The sequence below is a fragment of the Carcharodon carcharias genome, chromosome 3 (genome assembly GCF_017639515.1).
Source record: "Carcharodon carcharias isolate sCarCar2 chromosome 3, sCarCar2.pri, whole genome shotgun sequence".
NCBI lineage: Eukaryota > Metazoa > Chordata > Chondrichthyes > Lamniformes > Lamnidae > Carcharodon > Carcharodon carcharias.
In genome coordinates this window covers 115,557,672-115,578,506 of record NC_054469.1, presented here as the reverse complement: position 1 = coordinate 115,578,506, position 20,835 = coordinate 115,557,672, and the positions used below count along the sequence as shown (strand labels likewise).

Sequence of the window (20,835 nt, the reverse complement as noted above, 5' to 3'; positions counted from 1 at the left end):
GTACTATAGATATCAGCATATAACTCGGCCTTTGAAGCCTTGAAAAATCCCTCCAAAAACAGGAGTCAACTTATACTCCAGTGAAGAGCCGTATGGGTGGTCGCCATCCTTATCATTTGCCATGCGGGGTCTGCTCTGTGTGGGCATGTCTTAAACTCCCATACATGTCTGTAACACAGCCTGTATCGCCTGCTTGATCCTTTGTGCTCACTATGAAGGTACCAGTAAGTAAAACATGCATTTGTGGGGTGAAAAATTGAGACTGGCTATGAATGCGTGTATAGCATGTCTTGGCTGAAAAGGGAGGTCACCTTTTAAGCCAAGTATATGCAAAAAAATGATTTTTTGGACTGGAAAAATTGGGTCATCTTAAATACAGGTAAACTTATAGGCTTATGGTACTTTTGAAGTGTAGTCACTGTTGTAATGTAGGAATCACAGTAGCAAATTAGTGCAAATTCTCACAAAAAAAATGTGAAAATGACAAAATAATCTGTTTTTTATGATATTGATGGCAGGATAACTATTGACCAGGGCACTGGGGATAACTTCCCTGCTCTTCTTCAAAATAGTGCCATGGGGTCTTTTATATCCACCTGAATAGGCAGATGGGACTTCAGATTAATTTCTCATCTGAAAGGCAGCACCTCCAACAGTGCAGCACTTCCTCAGTATTGAACTGGAGTGTCATCCTTGACTTTTGTGCAAAAGCCCTGGAGAGAAACTTGAACCTAGAGCCTAATAACTCAGAGGTGAGTGTGCCATCAACTGAGCCATGCCTGACATATTAGTTGGAATATAGAAGCTTAAAATGTGATTTCTTTGAGGTTTTTAGGATTTTGAAAGGAATAGATAGGGAAAAATGTTTTCCACTGGCAGAGGGATGTGGGTGGAGAGGGACAGAAGTGGTTGAGCATAAGGAGACATGACTTTAAAGTGGGAGCCAGGCCATTAAGGAGAGAAGTTAGAAAACACTTCTTCACATAAAAGGAGGAATTTTAGGGCCCCTCTCATAGCTTGCTTGGTGGCAGGGAGGGAACACGTGAGCCTTATTGCCTCCACCAAAATTAAGTCCAAGACAGGAGGCTGGTGGTTGGATTTCCCACCCAGCCGTCAATTGAGATTCTTAAATGTCCAATTAATGACCACTTAAGGGCTTCATCCGCCGCCATTAGTAACCTGGCTGTGGGTGAGCCTGTTGTTACGCATGACAAGTAAAACTGTTCGGGCTGCTTGTGATCTTTGTGGGGGCAGAGATGGACCCTCATTCAAGGGCACTCAGTGCCTGATTAAGGGAGCTGGCATCAGGAAGGGGCAGCAGAACCAACTCCCTACCCTTGCTGCTGAACCCCCTCCCCCATAACTCCCATCCCATGAAACCCCTCCCTTCATGACTTACCTCTGGCCTGGGACACTCCTGGACCTCCAGTGTTCTGTCATTCCTGCAGCAGCCATAGCCTTCTTGGTGATGCTGGTGAGCAAAAGAGCTGCTGGCCTCTGATTGACTGACAGCTCTCAGGGGGTGGGTTTTCCACTCTAGGGGCCTTGATCCTGTGGAATGCCCACCGGTGGCCACTTAAATGCCTGAGAGGCACTTAATACCGGCAGGCCATCCCAGAAGAGGCAACAAGGGTCTCTCACCAACTCTGCAGCCACCAGGCAAGACCCAGAAGCCTTCATAAAATCCCCCCAAAAAAGTGGTATAAGTATTCCACACAAAGACAATCAATAAATGCTAGCTCAATTAACAACTTCAAATCCAAGATTGGTAGATTTTTTTGCTAGTCAGGAGCATTAAGAACTATGGAGTCAAGGTGGTTGGAAGGAGTTAGGGTACAGTCTCTGAATATTGGAACAAGCTTTAGGGCTGAATGGCTTACCTCTGTTCCAATATGCAAATATTGGAGTACTTTCATGCAGTCAATCTATTACCACATCAAGTTTTCCCTCTACTTTAACTCCTTCAATTGAACATTAAAAGTTTGAAAGAACCCCTAATCCTGAATCCTCACGGTTTAACCAAAATTTTTCAATTTAAAAACAAAATTACACAAAATTCCTTTCATTTAACATTTACCACTTGGTCTAATTTGTTTGCATGCAAGTCATGTAAATTACACTAACCGATTAGGCAACTAGATTCTCATATTAATCTATAGGAGTGTTTAAACAAATAGAATTACAAATACACTTTATCTTTTCTTCCTTATCTTGTTCCTGGTTGGGCTTAGCTTTTAAAAACTGTCCTTTGCAATATCTGGAAACCTATTTTAGCACTTTCATCTTGGACAACATTAAGACTTTCCAGAGGCAAGCATGGTATCTCCTCATCTTTGGAGACTGTTGCAAATTCATTAGATAGCAAACATTCTACTCTGAAGCCAAACCAATTAGTCACTTGAATTTTCTCTCTGCCTCCATGAACTATGCCACTATGGAGAAGTTGAGAATAAGAAACTACATTTTATATCTAAATTTGGCCCTGAAATGCATTTTCACATTTAAGAAACAAGAATAAACAAATGTAAAATGTCCGTCCACACCCATTTTTTTCAACAAGCAATGAATAGGGAATACACCTGTTGCAGCACAATTCTTAACTATTTGTTCACATTACATGAAAGTATAGCATTTAGGGTTGAAATTTAGAGTAGGTTTTCCTTTAAAAGATTCATAGTTCTTTTTTCCTTTATTCTTTCAAGGGATGTGGGCATCACTGGCAAAGCCAACATTTTTTGCCCATAGTGCAAATCAATGCATAGTTTTTTTTATATGTTTGAAATGCTTCAACTGCATGATACCGCAAATTAATAAATATTTTCACAAGGTTTTCAATTTAATGGGATAAAGTATCCAAATTAAAATGGCACATAATTGCAAAAGTAAATAGTAAAACGCCCTGTAGCCACAGCAGCTCAATTGAAACTGTATCCTGTTTATAATAGCAGGTTAAGGGAGAGAGAGAGAGAGGGAGGGTGAGAGAGAGGGTGAGTGGAAGATGTAAGGGAAGGAGTTCAGAGGGGGGAACGAGTAATAGCAGGGTCCCTGCCCCTGCCACCCTGCCCACCACCCCCCCTCCCCCCCACTCCCCCAGGAGCCAAGGACACTACCCTAAGGAACTCCTGCAGCAATCTCCTGGGGCTGAGTTGACTGACCTCCAACAACCACAATCATCTTCCTTTGTGCTTGGTATGACTGCAAACAGTAGAGAGTTTCCCCCCAGATTCCCATTGACTTCAATTTTGCTAAGGTTTCTTGCTGTCACGCTCAAACGTTGCGTTGATGTCAAGGGCAGTCACTCCCACCTCACTTCTGGAATTCAGTTCTTTGTCCATGTTTGGACAAAGATGAGGTAATGAGGTCAGGAGCCGAGTGGCCTTGGCAGAACCCAAACTGAGAATCTGTCAGCCGGTCATTCCTCTGCAAGTGGCACTTGATAGCACTGTCAATGATTCTTTCCATCATTTTGCTGATGATCGAGAGTAGGCTGATGGAGTGGTAATCAGCTGAATTGGATTTGTCCTGTTTTTTGTGGACAGGACATACCTGGGCAATTTTCTACGTTGTCAGATAGATGCCAGTGTTACCGCTGTATTGGAATAGCTTGGCTAGGGGAGCAGCAAACTCTGTTGCACAACTCAATGTTCTGATATATTTATACTACTACCGGAACGTTACCAGTGCCCATAGCCTTTGCAGTATTCAGTGCCTTCAGCCATTTCTTCATATCATAGAGTGATAGAAATTGGCTGAAGACTGGCATTGGTGATAATGGGGTCTTCAGGAGGCAGCTGAGGCAGATAAGCCACTCCGCACCTCTGGCTGTAGATGGTCACAAATGGTCTTGATTTTGATATGCAAGTTGCAGGCAACCTTGCCAGCATCACGCTCTGTCATTAAGTCCCCATCTCAAGCATCAAACCACTCCTTCCCCCATTCCCGGAAATACCAGTACGCCTATTCCACATTGCCAGCAGCCCTGCCAGAAAGATAACGAGAGCTATTGTTTGCAGTCTTAATCCAATAACAATATTGGTTTTAACAACGTCACTCTTGCTCCCATTTTCTCTCTGTCCTTTACCCAGGCACTTTATGTATTTTCCTGTACGTAGCTTTTTTACTTATTGGAGGTGGATGTTGCTGGCAAGGCCAGCATTTATTGCCCATCCCTAATTGCCCTTGTTCAGGGGGCAGTATAAGCGTAAACCACATTGCTGTGGGTCTGGAGTCACATGGCAGATTTCCTTCCCTAAAGGGCATTAGTGAACCAGATAGGTTTTCACAACAATCGACAATGGTTTCATGGCCATCATTAGACTTTTAATTCCAGATTTTTTAAATTGAATTCCATCTGCTGCAGCAGGATTTGAACCCAGATTCCGCAGAGCATCACCCTGGGTCTCTGGATTACTAATCCAGTGATAATACCAGTATGCCACCACCTCCCCTAATTTGTAAGTGTTTTTCCCCTTCCCCTTGTTCTATTCCTTTTTAAATACTTCATCTGTAATCTCTTTCAGCTTTAACGAAAGGCCTAAACTAAAAACTTATCTGTTCTCTCCCCACTTTTGCCTGACTGCTAAGTTTCTGCTGGGTTTTTTAGTTTCAGATTTCCAGCATCTGTAGTATTTTGCTTTCTAGAAAATGAACCAGTGAGTCTCACTTGAAGTAACTGTCAATAACAACATCTCCAATCCCTTTAGATTGCACACAGAGGCAACTAATGATGGCCAGACTTGTCAAAGTACTAAAATTGTTCACTGATATTAGCCAGGGCTCTTGATGGAGTGGCGAGCGGTAGGGACAAGAGAAAACTTCCAATAACAACTTGTATTTATAATATGCTTTTACACAGTAATGTGTCCCAAGATGCTTCACAGAAGTATTACCAAACAAAGTTTGATGCAAAGCACATATGGAGATATTAAGACAGGTGACCAAAGCTTTGGGAGTCAAAGAAGTAGGTTTTAAAATATGACTTAAAAGTTGAATAGGTAGAGAGTTAGAGAGGTGTAATGAGGGAATTCCAGGGCCTGGAACCCAGGCAAATGAAGGCATGGCAACCAGTGATGGAGCAACCATCAGGAATGTGCAAAAGGCCACAACTTGAAGTGTGCAGTGATCCTGACAGGTTATACGGTTGAAGGAGGTTTCAGACAAAGAACATGGAGGGATTTGAAAACAAGGATTGAATTTTAAAATCGAGGCGCTGCCCTTTCAGGAGCCAATGTATGTCAGTAGGCATTGCAGTGATGGATGAATAAGACTTGGTGCAACTTAGGATACAGGCAGCTGAGTTTTGAATGAGTTCAAGTTTATGGAGGGTGAAGAGCAGAATCAGAAAAAAGATTATTTGTTTTTATATTACATCAGTGCTTTAAGAGGAAGCACTTCAAACAAGCAAGCATACATGCTTGTGAAGATGGGGGTTAAGAAAAGCACTGGCATACTATTCTCAGGCTAAGACTCAGTGCTCAAACTAGGAGGTCGGAAGACTTGATGTCATCTAAATCTTGGAAAACAAATTGTGGGCCACTTGCTCTAAAACCAGTGGGGGCTAAAGGAGGAACTAGAGTCAATCACAACCAGCAGGAGTGCTGTAGAGTCAGGAGGAAAACTCTGACCCAGGGCAGCCAATTTCAGCAGTAAATACCCTGTAAGCAGCAAATATAGTGTAGAGATTGGAGGAAGTGTGCCTAAATTGTTGTCTCACGTGTAATGGGGGTTCCAAGCTTTGGACAGTGATGTGGGAAGAGCTAATTAAAAAAAATAGATGAGCTGGAGAGTATTCATGGGACCCCCAAATTCCTCTTTTCAAATGTTTTATCTTACCTTTTCCTGAAGCAGCATCTGTCAGTAGTATGACAGTTAACAGATGGGATATGCTAACGTATGACATAGATGAAGATGTAGCACTTACATCATTGGATATGCTAATGTATGACATAGATGAAGATGTAGCACTGACATCATTGGATATGCTAATGTATGACATAGATGAAGATGTAGCACTGACATCATTGGATATGCTAATGTATGACATAGATGATGATGTAGCACTGACATCAGTCAGTCATGCGTTAGATGAGAGGGATTGGAACACCATGCCTAGGAGAACATGCTTACTCTGTAACCTGTTTAGATATAGCACCAATAAACAAGTGTTAAGTATATACCAGAGTATGACCACAGTCTCGGCGGAGAAGAAAAGAGTTGACGTTTCGAGTCCTCATGACCCTTCGACAGAACTAGTTCTGTCGAAGGGTCATGAGGACTCGAAACGTCAACTCTTTTCTTCTCCGCCAATGCTGCCAGACCTGCTGAGTTTTTCCAGGTAATTCTGTTTTTGTTTTGGATTTCCAGCATCCGCAGTTTTTTGTTTTTATATATTTTTATGACCACAGTCTGTCTAGTGACCAAGTAACAGGCCTAGAGTCCACAGACAGAAGTACCAATTCAGAACACCATCTACAATGCTGGCCTTTTTTTCCCTCTGGGAGATCCTGGCCTCTCAGTATGCACCCAGGATTGTGGGGACATGGGTAGGACATCTGCAAAGTAGTGGGATCCAGTGTGCAGATTTGTTGGCTTTTCTTTTCTACTCTGCCACCATTCTGCCTCGTCATTAAGGTATTGGGACTCAAAACATACAGTAATACATTAAAGAGCTAGACAGTAACTGTGGAAAACATGTGGCACCATTCTTCATCATCCACAGAGTCATGTCAAGTTACCTAAGTATGACTTCTTCCAGTTTATGCTTAAACAGTGCAGTTGATCTCAAACAGACCTACTGCACAAGTTCAACGGGGTGCATGCACAAAGTAACAAGAGACATCTGAAACATGTAAGTTCACAGCACAGAAGGAGGTTTTACAGCTGACAGCTAATTCCACTATCAATAGCCCTGTATCCTAAATGCTTCAAATGATGATCCCCTTTTCTCTCCTAAAAACTGCTAATTTTTCTCTTTCCTATGTTGAAGATTTTAAACTAATGACACTCATTACTGACTTCCCAACAAAGGGAAATAATCTTTCCCTTTTCAGATCATAGCTCTTCATAATTTTATAAACTGCATTTACCCTGCTCCCTTCCTGTAGAACGAGTCCTAGAATCTCAGATCTCTCTTATAACTGCAATTTCCATTTCTTGGCATCATTCTGATGTACCTACGCTGTACACTCGATATGGCTTTAATGCTTTTCTATGATAGGCACCGAAAACTGTACACATTGTCTTAACTGAAACAAACTTGTGTCACAATTGCGAACAGGTCTTCAGAGATTAAAAGAAGGTAAAACAGCATAACTGTAATGTAGTTGCATTGTTGGTGTTTCCTTTTATTTTCTTCTTTTATTGAGGTGGTGAATCACGCTGCAGCAGGTGTTTCACATGCATTATAGCACTTTGGAACCTCACTAAAATGAGTTAGAAGGGTGCTCTTTAATGAAATTTGTTTATGATATCCATAAGTGCCATTAAATAAGTACAAATACACAATAACTCAAAACTAACAGAGAAAACTGAAAAGCAAACAATCAGCTAGTTGTTTAACTTTTCTTATACACAACTTGCCACATCCTGGTAACAGTCAATCTAATCCAAGAAAGGAGTAAAATTGCCAGTGAAAATGCTAGGAAAAGAAAAATGCTAACATGGAATGAGCAGGCAGGTTATATAAAATATTGGATTAGCTAAGGCATATGCCAAGTTTGACCAAATTGAGGACAGTTGCTCATTTGAAAATCACCTTTTGTTATAATGTAGAATAGATAGGGGATTCCAACTTAACTATGCATCAATAATTGAACAGAGGTGATTTGATTAAAAATTTTAATGATATTAAGGAAATCAGAGAAGGTAGGTAGAAAGAAACGATATCTGTTGGTTAGGGGGGAGTGGTTTAGGACTAAGAGGCGTACTGAAAATAATTAGTGCCAGACCTTTCAGGAGTGAAATTAGAAAACTTATATTCACGCAAAAGGTGGTAGAAGTTTCGAACTCGTTTCCACAAACAGCAATTGATTTGAGATGAATTGTTAATTTCAAATCTGAGATTGATAGATTTTTTTGCTAACCAAAGGTATTAAGGGTTCCAGGATGTTATGTCTTCTGGTTTCCATAAGTTAGAAATAATTACATTTTAGACTCAAAACGCTGGAGCTTCATTAAGTATATTTCTTTAAGCTCTCCATGTGGCTGATAGGCTGAATAGACTTATACGTGGTTACTTGGCACATAAATAGTGTGTGACACCCTCAGGATATATATCCACATAACAATTAGTTCCTTTTACGAATAAAATCCCTCTTTCTTTAAAAATATAATGCCTCTATATCAATATTTGTTTCGAAAATAAAGGTTAACAATTGACTTTAATTTGAACACCTTAAGACTCTTGTATATATTACGGTATTGCTTTAGGAGGTAGGATGTCGTGCCTCCTTGTAGATTTGCTATTTATCATTCAGTGATGAGTTGGCACACTGTTGTTGCATGTTGCGCCTGGTGTTGCATGGTACCAATGACGTTACAGAATCTTTACACAGTGCAGAAGGAGGCCATTCAGCCCATCGAGTCTGCACTGGCTCTCTGAAAGAGCACTCTACCTAGTCCCATTCCCCTGCCTCATCCCCGTAACTTTGCATACTCTTTCCTTTGAGATGGTAATCCAATTCCTTTTTGAATACCTCTATCAAACCTGCCTATCAGGAAGTTTGTTCCAGACTCTAACCGCCCTCTGGGTGAAAAAATTTTTCCTCACATCATGATTACTCCTTTATTCGCCAATTATTCTGATTATGCCAATTATTCTGAATCTGTGCCCTCTAGTTCTTGGTGCTTTCTTGAGTGGAAAGTTTCTCGCTATTAACCGGTCCATAGCCCTCAGGATCTTAAATACCTCTATCAACCCTCCTTTTCAATGACTTATGTACACATACACCAAGGTCTCTCTGTTCCCGCACCTCCTTTAGAGTTTCTCCCCTTATTTTATAGTGTCCATATTATTCCTGCTAAAATGAATTACCTCACCACTTCTCTGCATTGAACATCATCTGCCACTTGTCTGCCCAATCCACCTACACGTCTACATCCTATTGAAGTTCACGACTATCATCATCACAGTTGACAACATTTTCAAAATTCTTCGTATCATCTGCAAATTTTGAAATCATGCCCTGCACACCACAGTCCAGGTCATCAATATATATCAGGAAGAGCAAGGGTCCCAAGACTGACCTCTGGGGAACTCCACTACAAACCTTCCCCCAATCTGAAAAGCAGCCATTTATCACTACTCTCAGTTTCCTGTCACTCAGCCAATTTCTTATCCAAGTGCTTACTTTCCCTTTCATTCCATGAGCTAGAATTTTGCTCAAGTCTGTTGTGTGGCACTGTATCACAGAATCATAGAATCACACAATGCAGAAGAGGCCCTTTGGCCTATTGATTCTGCACAGACATGTGAGAAACACCTGACCTACCTATCTAATCCCATTTACCAGCCCTTGGCCCATAGCCTTGAATGTTATGACATGCCATCCAGGTACTTTTTAAAGGATGTGAGGCTACCCACCTCCACCACCCTCCCAGGCAGTGTATTCCAGATCGTCACCACCCTCACATCCCCCCTAAACCTCCTGCTCCTCACCTTGAACTTATGTCCCCTTTTGACTGACCCTTCAACTAAGTGCATCCTATCCATCCTGTCCATGCCCCTCATAATCTTGTACACCATGCTCAGGTCACCCCTCAGTCTTCTCTGCTCCAATGAAAACAACCCAAGTCTATCCAACCTCTCTTCATAACTTAAATGTTTCATCCCAGGCAACAGCCTGGTGAATCTCCTCTGCACCCCTTCCAGTGCAATCACATCCTTCCTATAATGTGGCGACCAGAACTGCACACAGTACTTCAGCTGTAGCCTCACCAAGATTCTATACAACTCTGACATGACCTCCCTACTTTTGTATCAAATGTCTTTTGAAAATCCATATATACCACATCAACAGTGTTTTCCTTATCAACCTTCTCCGTTGCCTCAAAAAACTTCAGCAACTTAGTTAAACATCGTTTTCCCTTAATGAATCCATGCTGGCTTTCTTAATTATCATGCACTTGTCTAAGAGACTATTGATTTTGTCCTGCACTATAGTTTCCAGAAGTTTCCCTACCACTGAAGTCAAACTGACTGGTCTGTAGTTGCCAGCTTTACTCTTGCACCCCTTTTTGAACAAGGGTATAACATTTGCAATTCTTCAGTCCTCTGGCACCACCCGTGTCTCAGAAAGATTGGAAGATTCTCACAACTGCCTCTGCAATTTCCACTCTCACTTCCCTCAGAACCCTTGGGTGCATCTCATCCAGTCCTGGTACCTTATCTACGTTAAGTAAAGTTAGTCTTTCTAACACCTCCTCCTTCTCAATTGTAAATTCTTCTGGTGTACCAGTCATCTCCTCTCTCACCTTGGCCTGGGTAGCATGTTCTTTTGTAAAGACAGATGCAAAGTACTCGGTTTAATACTTCTGCTATTTCTCCTGCCTCCACGTACAAGTCCCCTCTTTTTAATCCCTAATTGGCCTTACTTTTTCTTTTAACACCCTTTTATTATTTACATGCTTATAGAAGACCTTAGGGTTCCATTTTATGTTAGCTGCCAGTCTCTTTTCATGCTCTTTTCTTGCTTTTCTTGTTAGTTTTTTAAAATTTCTCCTCTAGTCCTTCTGTATTCAGCCTGCTTTTCCATTGTATTTTCTACATGACATCTGTTGTATACACACTTCTTTCTCTTCATCTTCACCTTTAACTCTCTCTTCATTCAGGGTACACTGGATTTATTTGTCCTACCTTTCCCCTTCAAGGGAATATACCTCGACACTGCTTGCAAATGCCGTAACCTGCAGGGCTACGGATCAAATGCTGGAAAATGGAATTAGGCTGAGTGGCTCATTTTTTGGCCAGCGCAGACACGACGGGTCAGCTAGCCTCTTTCTGTGCTGTAAACTTTCTATGATTCTACGATTGTCTCTGATTGACCAATACTGCTGTATGGCTGACTGCGCTGCAGGCCATCTCTGGATCACTCACTAAGAAAGCGTTTGTAATTCTTTGTCTTTGCTGGTCACATATTTAATTTGACTCAGTTTTTGTAGTGTTACGTTCACTAGGTGATGGAACTTTATACCCAGACCTTTTATCTCATGGTTCTCCTGTGGCGACAACCGAGATAGGGCATCTGCTAGCACCATTTCTCTTCCTGTCATTATGATGTTATTACTGGACAAATCAGATCCCAGGATGGAACCTGGCTCAATAAATCCTAACTTTTATTTTTTGTTTAAAAATGTGGAGGGCGACTGCTGAACAGAGTCACAGGAGTCTGCTAATGAATATTTAACAAAAGAATAAAATATTTATTAAACAAGGAAAAAGAACTTCTTCACCCACAACTATACCTTTACAGAGACATACAGATTATTAAGGATAACACAAGTTACAAAATCTATCTTATACTCTAACATTCACAGTCCATATAAACCAATAGGCGACATGTGGTTGGACACACCAAGATCAAGTGACAGATACCACTCAAAGCAGATGCTATGGGTTTCTCATCTACAGCCTCCCCCCTCACTCCACACCCCCAGATGATCGTCACACCGTGAGCCAACTGGTCTCACAGAAATGTTATCTTTCTCAAGAGGATTTCCAATCTCCATTCTCAAAAAACTCGCCCTGGAATTTTCTCCCAAACGATGCTTTCTCTGGGACTTCTTCCAGAAGGATCCACCTCCAGGGTTTCGATCTCTCCTTCCAATGTTCCCCTCCCCTGGAATGCCACATGAATTCAAGCTTTGCCTTTCACACACTCTCTGATGCTCAGCTGTGCCAAGCAGAACACCGTGGCTCCGAAGGCCCACAGTAAGGAGTCACTGACCTTTGGCTGTGTCCTCAAGAGACCTTCTGGCTTTTTGCAAGCCCACTTTATTTGAAGTCGGCTCCCTGCAGCTCTGCCTTTTTAACTTGGAGCTTTTTTTTCAGCTCCTTACTTTCAATTCCACTGAGCAGGACCTGTTTCCGATCCCTGTCTTAATTCCTTGGCTTGACCGTATTCCTGGGACCTCTTACCTCTTTCTGCCCCAATCCCTGGTTTTTTAGAACTTTCTTCTTTTCTTTGGGACCTGCTCCCTGCAGCTCCCACTCTTGTATCCAGCTTCTTCTGGCAACTTCTGCAGAATGATGTTCTCTTCTGGGTCACCTAACCTAACATATCCTAGCTTGCTTTAAACCAAAAGTTAGATGCAGGAATTTGTACTGGCCAACGAGTGCTTTGAATATTATCAACAGCAATGATTCCTCATCAAGCTTCATGGTCCACTAACCGTTTTGGGCATCAAGCTTGCTGAAAGCTTTTGCCCTTCCCAGTGCTGATGTGATCTCTTTCAGTGTTGGAATATGGTAAGTGATTTCTCTTTATTGCCTGATTAAGATCTTTGGAATACAGTCAAATTCTTAGCCATTTGATCTCTCACAACAATAGAATTTATCCAATCTGAAGGCTCTGTGACGCTGGCAATTGCCTTGCTTTCTTCCACCTGTTGGAGCTCGCTTTAAGCTTTCTTTTTAGCTCTATTGGAACTTTATGTGGGGATGAACTAGTTTCATCGCTGGGTGAATAGTGACATGATACTCCAAATCTTCAAAGCATCCAACCATCTCATCAAAACACTCCAAGTACATTTGTACCAGATGTTCCTTGCTTCTTATTGGAGGGTGCTTTTCATGTGTGTACTACATTCAACCCTCAGTGTCACCTTTTTCATCACAAGGTTTATAGAAATAAGCTGCAGCTCTTCACAATTGCTCAACCCCAGGATAGCAGGACCATTTATTTTAGCGATGTTGAACATGCAGTTAACCTCTTTTCCTTTATGTGTCCCTCTGATTTAGGTTGTTCCTAGCTGTCGAATCTCAGTTCCACCATGACTTTGTTTGGTTTCAGAGCACCTTTCCTTGGGTACCCATCTTCTTTCAAATTTTCAGGAAATATCTTCTCATATCGTCTGGGCAGAATGATGATACACTGTGCTCCAATATCAAGCTTCAGCTTCAGATTTGTGGTTGTGAGCTTATTTCTTACCCTGATCTGAATGGCTGTGTGAATTTCTTTTCTCCGGGAACTGTCACATCCAGCCATTTCATACAGTTGTATGGTTCCTAAGCTTATTGTGTCCTCAAATTCATTGCCATCTTCGAGTGTATGGATATTTTGGTTTCTTTTACTTCTCCTTCACCTTGTTGCTCTGGCTCTGATAACTTGTTTATTATCTTCTTTCTTTGTTCTGCACACCTTTTCCTAGTGATTTGGCATTCCACAAGCTCTGCAGTTTGATCCACATGCAGGAAATTTCCTTCTGTCTGTGAACTCATGTGGTCGTCCACAGCTCTTGCATATCTTTCTCCCTTTCTGATTTGCATTCTTTTGTTGCTGTTTCACTGCATTAACCCTGCTGCCTTTCCCTTGACTTAACTGAAAGCCAGTAGGGCTGGGTGGTCAGTGTCATCTGTCTACTTGTGGTTCCATACGCTCTGCCAACATCTACAGCAGCAATATTGTGAGCTTCCCCTTCACAATGCATTCTTTTTGTACTTCAGGTTGTGCAGGGCCCCAAATGAGCTGATCTAATAGACTGTGTCCTTCAATTTGCATTTTACGGCGCATTTTTATATTTTGTTAGGAAATTGTCAACAGACTCATTTGATTCTTTCCTCAGGCCTTGAAATTCATATCAGTAGATCCGATTATTTAACTTTGGCTGTAGATGTGTGCCAATTTTTCAAAACATTTGTCTTGGTTTTTGCTGTCGTCTGCATTCAGCTCCCAGTTATTAAACAGATTTTCTCTCCTGCACTTTATAAAGCTACTGCATGTCACTCCGCATGTTTTATAACCTTCTCAATTATCTCTACGATATCATCAGCCTCCCAATTCATCATGGGCTGCAGCTGTGTGTTCATTGCGTGGACGCCATTTCACTCTCACATGATTCACTCAGTTTTTCTCTCTCTCTTTCTCTGGCACTAATTCAGACTGATCTTTCAATTTAATCAGCATTGAATTTGTTTAAAGTGTTTGGGTTTTTACTCACAGACAACTGCTGCCACCATGTTGTGTCTTCTGGATCCCATCAGTTAGAAATAATCATACTTTAGACTCAAAATGCTGAAGCTTCAGTGAGTGTATTTCTTTCTGCTGTCTACGTGGTTGGTAGACTGAATAGACTGATACATTGTTACCCAGCACATGACTGCAATGTGACACCCCGGGATATATATTCAAATAACAATTAGTTCCTCACTCTTTACGAATAACATAACAATATAACACAGGCCAAATGCAGGTTATATGGAGTTAGGTTATAGATCAGCCATGATTTCATTGAATAGTGGAACAGACTCCAGTGGCTAAACAGCTTACTCCTGTTTCAATGTTACAGAACATTAAAGCAATTGGTCGTGTGCAGTGAAAACATAAGTAGACAGTTTTTTTGTAAAAAAGCCAATAAAGGGGCAGTAACCTTTATGGAATTTTTGACCATTTTTCCACAGACGGGATTTAAATTTGAGTTGCTTTAAAATGTGTTTTTAAAACAAGTAAAATTCAAATGAAGCAGGGCTTTCAAGTATGAATCAGCTTTCAAACAGGGCATCCTGTAGACAATGCAGGTTAACTTAACATTGAGATAAAAGCAAAGAACTTTGGATGCTGGAAATCCAAAACAAAAACAGAAACAGAAATACCTGGAAAACTCAGCAGTCTGGCAGCATCGGCGGAGAAGAGCACAGTTGACGTTTCGAGTCCTCATGACCCTTCAATAGAACTGTTCTGTTGAAGGGTCATGAGGACTCAAAACGCCAACTGCGCTCTTCTCCGCTGATGCTGCCAGACCTACTGAGTTTTTCCAGGTATTTCTGTTTCTGTTTTTGAACTTGACATTGAGTCCACTCACTGCACTAATTCATTTCAACTCATCAAAAATGATAAGTTAGGTTGGTGGATTCCATTCTGGTCAGGAAGGGGAATTTAAATTGGATAAGATGCAGTTTGTTCTGCTGTTATTAGGAGACCGACAATAAGTACAGGGCATTATCAGAACACAGTTCAGTTTGTTGACATTTTCTCATGTTAGAAAATATATCCTGTGATAGGTGAGTCTCGTAATCTAACTTGCCACTTTCCCTGTTCTTAAAAAAACTTTGGCCATCTATCCTTGCATTATTCTGTTGGCCTGATTTTCTTTGCTGGTCCAATGTCTCAATGGCCAATTACTTCTCAAATTAGTCAGACATTTGTTTTCAATTTAAATGCTCCAGAGTATCACCTCTTCAGCAGATGCCTTAGAAGAAGAGGATTTCAATGGTGCAGTCTATAGAAAGCTAGATGGATACACACAATGAAGTGTTTGATGCATTGAAATGCCTTCCAAAAAGCCTGTGCTCAATGTCAAGGAACATGGAGTTCAGCACTGACTTGGTACAGTGCTTTTGCAGAGCTTGGACCCATCCTTTCCAAAGTGCAAGCAGTGGCCAATTCCTTTCAAACACTTGTGAATCCAACCATGATGCAATGTTTGATGGCTAATGTCACAGTTTCCATCGCAGCAGAAGCAGAAGCCAACCATCTTGGAAACTCAGACTGCTGCCATTATAGAATGGATTACAGCATGCAAATAGGCTTGCAGGATGTCACAGCAGTCCAGCAATCTGTCTTCATACAGGTTTGTAGGATTGCTGAGGTACCCCCTGGGGGCGTAGCAATACTTTCATAGTGCATGAGCCTTCAGTCTTCAAGAAAACAGCTTTCATCCTCCCACCCCAGCCACTCTGCCAGTGCCCTCACTGTTCACGTCAGCCAGCGAGCCCAGACGGCTGCCACCCATACCAAGATGCAGCTGGGCCGTCTAGGCTGAGAAATGCTCAAGGTCATCTTCAGTCTTCTCCACTAAAAGTCAGCAGCCTTTCAGCAGAAATGCTGCAGCCACTAAGGTACCACCGTGTAGCAGTACAAGGACAGGCAAAGGTTCAAGGAAGACAGGCACCAAGGAAATGCATAAGGGTAATTTGTTAACTTTCTTTATGCAATATGGCATGATTTCACTTATAAATTTGGTTTGAAATGTTTTATGTTGTAGCGGCTTTTATTTTTGCATCGTGGCCAAGAGGATGCAGTGATAATCATTGAAGGTTAGGTATGGGCCCGTTGGTGAATGGAGAAATTGGGGTTGAGGATACTAGAATCATACTCAGATAAGTTGTTCACAGAGAACCCAACAGAAATTGCCACCTTCCTTCCTCCTTGTGTTCCTGCTCTTCAGCTATTCATTGTATAACTGGTAGCAAGGTTGTGCCCTCACAATGGCAAGGTTGTGAAGCATGCAGCAGATCACCAAGAATCTTGACATCTACTTTGCTAACTACCACAGGGATCCTCCAGAACAGTCCAGGCAGCAGGAGCCAGTTTCAATATGTCAGTGGTCTTCAGTATCACATTTCATGTGGCAGCATGGTTTTCATTGTAAGCATGTTGCGCACTTGTGTGTGTCTTGTACACCAGAGTTATCAGCCATATCATTGGTGGATAGCCCTGGTCACTGAGTAACAACTCTTTAGTTTACTATGATTGCTCAAATGCAGTTGAATGCTGAAAACTAATGATAATTAATTGTTTAATGATTGCTAACTGGGCATTATTCTGCATGATTCACTGCCAACGGTCAAACACCAACTGGACACTGAGTGAGCCGAATATCTTTCAGTTCCAGTACATGATAGAGTTATCATGTGAAACCGGCAAAGTGATATGCGTGCAACAATGGCACCTTGCACTATGGGGAAGTCTGCAATCCGAGAGAAGCTGCATCCTCACTCCATATCTATTTCTTGCTGGCAAAGAAGAATGAAACGTAGTTTGCTCACATTATATAAAGAGCTTCAGTGACCTCCCTTAGGCAACAGTGGATGACAAACTCTGAGATATTGCAAATATCTCCAGCACCAGTAAGAAAAGAGCCAGATGCATAGTTCAGTGCCACTGTCATCTTCATAGCCACTGGCAATGCTGTCCTCAGCCTGCACTGAGGCTACAGTTGTGGCTACAGCAGGTGGCAGATTTCAGTAAGGTAATCTTTACTGAAACACAGACATCTCACTGAGGTTCAGGTAGGAGAATTGCTTCCTGAAAACTCAGGGTATGCATAGTCTCCTGCTGAGAGCATTTCTCCTCACCCTCCTTCCTTCCCCCCTGTCAACAGTTAGTCCTGCTCTGCATGGCCTCTGTTGATTCTCCCACTTCTCTTGTATTCCAGTGGGATTGTTAAATTTGGTACCCAACTCTGGAGTAACTGCTTCATGCAGAATCCTTGAAGTCAACAAAAATACTTCAACAACAACAACAAAAGCAAAAAGTACTTCTGCAACCCTGCTTCTTAAATATTTTTGTAACTTAAAACAACTGAAAGAAACACCAAACATTTGTAGAATCACAGCAACAGCCTGAAGAAATCAACCAGCAACTAATCTGTAAGCAGTTGATGAACCATTTAAATAGTGCCGGTTACATGTTTGAGTGTACAAGGTTAAGAGAGAGCGTTAACCTGGAGTGTGGAGCTCAAAAATGGCAATGCTGGCATCAAATCAGCTTTGCACAATAACTGACGTCATAATCTGCCTGCTTTGCATAATTCCAGTGGGTATTCGCTGCATCCTCACCTGTAGTATAAGGGTGTTTGGCAAAGCAAGGGTTAATGTGGGACTGGGGAACAGTACTGCCCACGGTGTGATGTAAACAGACACATGACCTCAGGCCAGGGTCAGTTGTGGACTGGACAGAGATCTGTGTAGAAGTAAGGAGTTAGGTCATAGCTTGGGCTATACCCTGTATATATGTACAAAGTTATGTGTTACCAATAAACTGTTAATGTTCAGCCTTACAAGCCTCTGAACTTCTTCATAAGACTGAATGAACATAACTTACAACACACAAAATCACCCTCACCCTCAGAGCATACAAACTTAAGAGTAAGGAAGCAGATAAGGCTAGAGGTTGCAAAAATGATCAAAGATCAGAACAATTGGCTTTGTATCTAAATGGATGTAATATTCATAACAAAACAGTTGAATTGAGAGTGCAAATGGAAATAAATGTGCATGATCTGATGGCCACGACCTGATGGCTGCAACATGACAAAGCTGGGACCTGAACATTCCAGGGTACATGACGTTTCGGAAGGACAAGAAGCTGAGAAAAGGTAGAGCTCTGTTAATTAAGGATGGCATTAGTACATTAGAGAGGGATGATCTTAGTTCCAAAGATTAAGATGTAGATTCAGTCTGGATAGAGATAAGAAATAGTAAAGTAGGAAGTCATTTGCGAGATTAGTTAGGATTAGGCTCCCTAGCAGTAACCACATTGTAGAACGGGGTATAAAGTAAGAAATAATGGGGGCTTGTGACAAAGATATGACAATAATCATGAGTGATTTTAATCTATATTTGATTGGGCTAATCAGATTGGCTAGGGTAGGCTGGAACATGAGCTCACAGAGTGTTTTCAGGACAGTTTCTTAGAGCGGCATCTTCTACAGCCAACCAATGTGCAGGCTATTCTAGATCTGATAATGTGCAAAGAGACAGCATTAATTAATTACATCATAGTAAAGGCACCCCTACGTAGCAATGATCATGATTGAATTTTGCATTCAGTTTGAGGGACAGAAGAGAAGATCTAAGACTCGTGTTTTGAACTTAAATAAGGGCAATATTGAGGGTATGAAGACAGAACTGGCTAAAGTAAACTGGGAAATTAGGTTAAGGGATAGGTCAGTAGAAATGTAGTGGCAGGTAATTAAGGTGATATTTCAAACCACTCAGCAAAGATACACTTCCGTGAGAAAGAAAGGGTCTATGGGAAGGACGCACCAGCTATGGCTAACTAAGGGAGTTAAAGATGGCATCAAATTGCAAAAAAAAGCATACAATTCCACAAAGATTGGTCAGATCAGAAGATTGGACAGAATATAAAGGACAACAAAGAATGACTCAAAGAATAATAAGGAGGGAGAAATTAGAGTATGAGAGAAAGCTAGCTAGAAATATAAAAACAGATAGTAAGAGTATCTAGAAGTATTTAAGAAGAAAATGAGCAAGTGAGTGCTTGTCCTCTAGAGAGTGTGTGTGCTGTCACAGTTCTGTGATTTTGTTTTTTCTGTGAAAATAAGGAAATGGTGGATAAATTGAACAAATATTTTACATCTGTCTTCACTGTAGAGGATACAAATAACATTCCAGAAATAATTGTGAATCAAGAGTTGAAAACTTAAAACAATTACAGTCACCAGGAAAAAGGTACTGAGAAAATTAATAGAACTAAAAGCAGACAAGTCCCCAGGTCATGGTGGACTTCATCCTAGGGTCTTCAAAGAAGTAGCTGTTGAAATAGTGGATGCATTGTTTTGATTTTCCAAAATTCCCTAGATTCTGGAAAAGTTCCATCAGATTGGAAAATAATGAATATAACTCCTCTATTCAAGAAAGGAGAGAGACAGAAAGCAGGAAACTACAGACCAGTTGGCTTAACATCTGTTATAGGATAAATGCTGAAATCTATTTTTAAGGAAGTTATAGCTGGCAACTTAGAAAATCTCAATGTAATTGGACAGAGCCAACATGGTTTTGTGAAAAGAAAATCATGCCTGACTAATTTATTAGAGTTCACATTTTCCCATATTATACTCCATTTACCAGATCTTTGCCACTCACTTAACCTATCTATATCTTTTTATAGCATCTTTATGTCCTCTTCACAAATTAATTTCCTACCTATCTTTCTGTCTTCAGCAAATTTGGCAACCATCCCTTCATCCAAATTATTTATATAAATTCTAAACAGTTGCGGTCCTAGCACTGATCCCTGTGGCACACCACTCGTTACATCTTACCAACCTGAAAGATCCCTTTATGCCTACTCTCTGCTTCCTGTTAGGCAGCCAATCTTCTATCCATGCCAATATATGTTACCCCCCTTTACCATGAGCTTTGATTTTCCGCAATAGTCTTTGATATGACACTTTATCAAATGCCTTCTGGAAGTCTAAGTACAGTACATCCAATGGTTCTCCTTTATCCATAGCACATGTTCCTCAAAGAAGTCCAATATGTTGCTTAAACATGATTTCCCTTTCACAAAACTATGTTGACTCTGCCTGATTACCTTGAAATTATCCAAACGCCCTGCTATAGCTTCTTTAATAATAGCTTCTAAAATTTACCCCCATGACAGATCTTAAGCTAACTAGCCTGCAGTTTCCCGTTTTCTGTCTCCCTCCCTTTTTGAATAATAGAGTTACATTTGCTATCTTCCAATCTAATGGGACCTTCCCCAAATCTAGGGAGTTTTGGAAAATTAAAACCAATGCATTAATGGATAAAGGGGATGTGGTGTTCTTAGCTCTCCAGAAGGTGTTTGACAAGCTGGCACATCAAAGGTTACTACACAAAATAAGAGCTCATGGTGTAGGGGGTAATATATTAGCATGGATAGAATGTTGGTTAGCTAACAGGAAAAATAGAGTAGGCATAAATGGGTCATTTTTGATTTGGCTATACGTAACGAATGGGGTGCCACTGGAATCAGTGCTGGGGCCTCAACTACTTACAATCTATATCAATGATTTGGATGAAGGACTGAATGTATAATTGCTAAATTTGTTGCTGACACAAAGATTGGTGGGAAAGTAAGTTGTGAAGAGGACATAGAGGTCTGCCTGCAAGGA

General features: G+C 41.2%; 1 protein-coding gene across 2 annotated transcripts in view; it reads right to left on the bottom strand.

Annotated features, from left to right (window-relative positions):
- The window catches only part of LOC121276383 (glycoprotein-N-acetylgalactosamine 3-beta-galactosyltransferase 1-like), a 45,142-nt gene that overhangs the window by 22,436 nt on the left and 1,871 nt on the right, over positions 1 to 20,835 (bottom strand). Inside the window, exon 1 of one of the 2 annotated variants that reach the window (XM_041184721.1) lies at positions 17,774 to 17,794. The exons of the other annotated variant lie outside the window; for it this stretch is intronic. The gene's annotated coding sequence lies outside the window, so the exon portion shown is untranslated. Of the gene's footprint in view, positions 1 to 17,773; positions 17,795 to 20,835 lie in introns of those variants that run through there. 2 annotated transcript variants of the gene reach the window in all.